The 4,129-nt window shown below is 37.4% G+C and overlaps 1 long non-coding RNA gene across 1 annotated transcript; it reads left to right on the top strand.

The window, feature by feature from the left end:
* The first annotated feature begins 2,317 nt into the window (after positions 1–2,317).
* On the top strand, positions 2,318–2,876 carry LOC148017700 (uncharacterized). The gene is made up of 2 exons (XR_015687740.1): positions 2,318–2,407; positions 2,704–2,876. It is a non-coding gene; the product is annotated as an uncharacterized LOC148017700 (long non-coding RNA).
* Positions 2,877–4,129: the final 1,253 nt, after the last annotated feature.

Raw genomic sequence — 4,129 nt, 5'->3', positions numbered from 1 at the left:
TTTCAAATTCTTAAGCCTATCAATGAGACGGCTTATAAGTTAAGGCTACCAAGGACATGGCTCATACATAATGCTTTTCATGTAAGCCTGCTTAAGCCTTACAAAGGGGATGCACCTATGCAACCCATAACGGAAGGGCCCCCAAAATTTTAAGATCAAGAAGAGATCTTACAACCGAAAAGTATTCTTCAACATGAGAACAAGGTATTACGCAGTGGTAAGACTTTCAGGACGTATCTTATTAAGTTTAAGAATTATCATTTTGAAGATGCACATTGGATGCAAGACCTTCAGTTAAAAGATAATTTAACTCTTGTAGATGGCTACAATAGACCATGCCAAGAATAAAGAAGAATCTTTCCTTAAATCCCTTAACTTTTGGTAAGCATAATAGTCTTTCTTTACTTTTTATACAAGAGTCAGAATAGCTTAAATGGTTGCAAAGGACTTACTACATCAAAGGTTAAAGGTAAGTGCAGGTATGAACAAATTTTAAATTGAATTTCTATTTCTTTTTAACGTTCATAAGTTTATATGTGTATACCATCAGGTGCTTGGGTGAGGTGAATAATGGGTGTGTGTGTGGGTCAAAGGACCCCAATTCGAGCCCTGGATGGTGTTGCTTGGTTAACTCATGATTATGAGTACTTTTTTTAAAAAAAGAAAGAAGTTTATATATGTATACACTAGTAATCAACTTGCGGCAGATTCTATCTCCCAAGTATCATGTAGATTTTGCCTATCTACATAGGAAGTGATAAGAGGCTTATATGAATGCATGCTAGAAATATGGCTGGCTTGCGGCAGCTAAGGATCCCAAGTACCTAGTAGATATGGCCTATCTACTATGGAAGAGCAAGAGGTTAAGTTTGAGACATGCTTGCGGCATCTCTGGCTCTCAAGCATCCGATGGACTAGTCGTCCATTGTGAAAGATTGTCAACGGGTAAGAGGGATCTAATACCCAAAGGAAAAAGGACTAGGTATGACTTTATCTTCCTTAGCCCATAGTCGAGGACGACTATGGGGCAAGGAAGATTGTCAACGGGTAAGAGGGATCCAATACCCAAAGGAAAAAGGACTAGGTATGACTTTATCTTCCTTAGCCCATAGTCGAGGATGACTATGATTTTTAAGGGCGAGGTAATGTCATCAAAATTAATTTCTAAACTCCTAAAAGTATTTCTCTACCTTTTTTAATCAATTAGGTAAAAGAGAAAATAATAAAAAACAGAGGAATTGATTTTAAAGTTGTTTGATTATTTTCGATTGACTTGGAGACCACAAGAAATAATCAACAAAAGAGCTAGAATAATGTAAAACAAGTGATCTGGGCCACAACATTCGAGGTCTAAGGGTGGTGAATCCATGCAGGGCAAGACAATGGCCATTGGATCACTCCAACCAAAGATACAAGGCACTAGAAATCAATTTTTGCATTATTAGTGTCCACAAGCAATAATTAATTATTTAAAATTAATTAAATTTTAAATAATTATAATTATTGGTGGGGGCACTGTGACAAAGTTGGGAAAGCCCAAGGTTAATAAGAAAATTACCAGATAAATATTTGGAACTAGCAGTCAGAAAATATATGAGTTTTGATGCTAGCGGGACCCGCTTTGGGAACTCTCCAGGGCTACATGCAAAGGTAAAATGGACAAGGTATGACTCTAAGGTGCACGGGAAAGTGCCAATAAACGACAAGGTTGTCCAAGAGAAGTGGAAACTATCTTGGAACAGGAAACAATTCCATTTCCTCATGCACTAGTGTGTCAATTAGCCATAAAAGAATGAACGGTGTCTCAAAAATATTGTGAAGTCGTTTGGAAGGATTCACATTGACATAAAGGCACACAGAATGGATAAATAATGTTTAAAGGTATATGATTATACCAAATGTTAGAGAGAACAAGGGAAGCCAAAAAAAAGTTCTTGAAGGATGTCTAACAATTAAGAGATCCAAAATTTATCTTCAAGTAATGAAGTAATTAAACCTAGGAAATTGTTCAATATAGAGAAGAAAATGGTATTGTACCATTCCCTAAAAAAGACATCCATAAGATGTACACAAGATCTTCCTTTTGAACTCATATCAATTTGGATCCTCAACTTTAAGCTTGAGCTAAAAATTTTCTAAATGTAAAATTCTCAATACCTTGTTCCTCAATAGATAACGTCCTAGGTTCCATCCAAACATCTCTTTGAGATCATTATGAAAATATTCCTCACCAAAGCAAGGAGAATTCGATATAATTCCCATAACTTTTTCCAACCAAGAGGTCAGGCAAACAAGCACACTTTTTTCACCACAATCAAACCAGATCAGCGAGAGGCTCAGCAACTTCGCCCGATGCTGCCACTATCTGGGTTCTAAGTCCGACTGCCGCTGCCCCATCGGTTGTTAGGTAATTCATAGGGCAAGGAGAAAGGCAAAGTGTGCGAAGAGAAGCACGGAAAGCCTCTTAAGAATTTTAGCATTAGACGCTTTATTTGATTTTCTGTTTGTTTTTTTGGAATATTGTGAAGAGTAAATGGGAGGACCATGCGAAAGTGATGTTACTTTGTTTTAGATGTTACCATGATCAGCAAAGTTTTTTTTGGGTTGTCTAATAGATTTAGAGCATTCATCTATATGACCAAGAGCTATCCCATTTTATGGTGACTTTAGGCAAGGAATCTCATCAAGTTATGTGGTTGTTAGGTATTGTAGCATGGCGGGAACTACTTGTGGATGAGTAGCCAGGCCATGCGGCATCAGCACATCCCTCCCCACACATCGCCTTCCCCTTTCCTTTCCTAAATCTATGTACCATGTGGCATCAGCACATGCCTCCCCCCCTATTGCTTTCCCAATAAAATAAATCATTTTGTCAAGGAGTTAGTAATGTACTTCTCTCTCTCTCTCTCTCTCTCTCTCTCTCTCTCTCTCTCTCTCTCTCTCTCTCTCTCGTTTCTTGTTTAGCAATGGCTACTTGTTGCCCAAAGGGGCTAGCTTAGTTGGAAGAGGGTTGAGCTTGCATCACCAAGGTGGTGGGTTCAACCACCATAGTCTGTGTAGTCACTTCAACAGTGGCAACCAAATCTACGTTTCTTGAAAAGTTTTGAATAGTTGTTTGTTCATAAGATTGAATAAGTGATCTCCTCCTCCCTCTCAATGTTTCCCTCCGTGTTGTTTGAGGGTTGCAAATTCTCTCAGCCTTTGAGAAAGATAGCATCAACTCTGACCTCATTTTCTAGCCTTTCCTTGCCCCTTTTAAGTTAACAAGAGAGAGAGTCTACTCCTCCCCCAAAGCTATAGTACTCCTCTTGATTCTTTTAGCATTCACAACTTTAAAAATCAACTTCAAGGAGGAGGGTTTTATGCAGTTCAATAGTCATTGTTTTTAATTCATTTCTTAAAATTTTAGCAAAGTTTCCTTTTAGCAAAAAGTTTTATTCTTCCATTGAATATCAAAATTCGTTGAGGTGAATTGCAACTGTAAGGATAATTAATTTCTTTTCATGCATTAAACTTTACCTTACCATGTGGACAAGTACTCCAAAGTTGAAATATATCCAAGCTTTAAGGTCAATGCTATATTTTGTGATTAAACCTTAGGGTCCAATTAATTATTGTTTTCCCTATGCACAAATCAAGCATTCCTTTATGATGTGAACTTAATACCAACCATATTGTGATTACAAGGAATCAAAGCAACATAACTAATTATGAATGTGATTGACCAAAGCATTATGTATCAACATGTAACGTAACCAACATGACTATAAGAGGTACATCATTTGGTAAGATGCAAGGTTCTTCATGCAACAGGGCTACCACCATCACTTATAGCTTCAAACTATTAGACTAGGCTAATCCATACATGAAGCAAATCCAATATTGTAGAGTTGAATGGACAACATATCATTTGCTAAGATATAAGGTTCTTCATGCAACAGGGCTACCACCATCACTTAGCTACAAACTATTAGACTAGGTTAATCCATACATGAACCAAATCCAACATTGTAGAGTTATATGGACAACATGCAAGTTCTTTCACACAAGAGCAAAGCCAACATCACATAGCCATGGAGCGTACATGCAAGCCCTTCCATACATGGATCAAATTCAAGAAAAAGCAATA

Source organism: Lygodium microphyllum, chromosome 21 (assembly GCF_053477565.2).
Source record: "Lygodium microphyllum isolate KBCC chromosome 21, Lygodium_microphyllum_v1.1.10, whole genome shotgun sequence".
Taxonomy (NCBI): Eukaryota; Viridiplantae; Streptophyta; class Polypodiopsida; order Schizaeales; family Lygodiaceae; genus Lygodium; species Lygodium microphyllum.
Note: the sequence above shows the minus strand (reverse complement) of the source record. Positions and strands in the feature narration are given on the sequence as shown.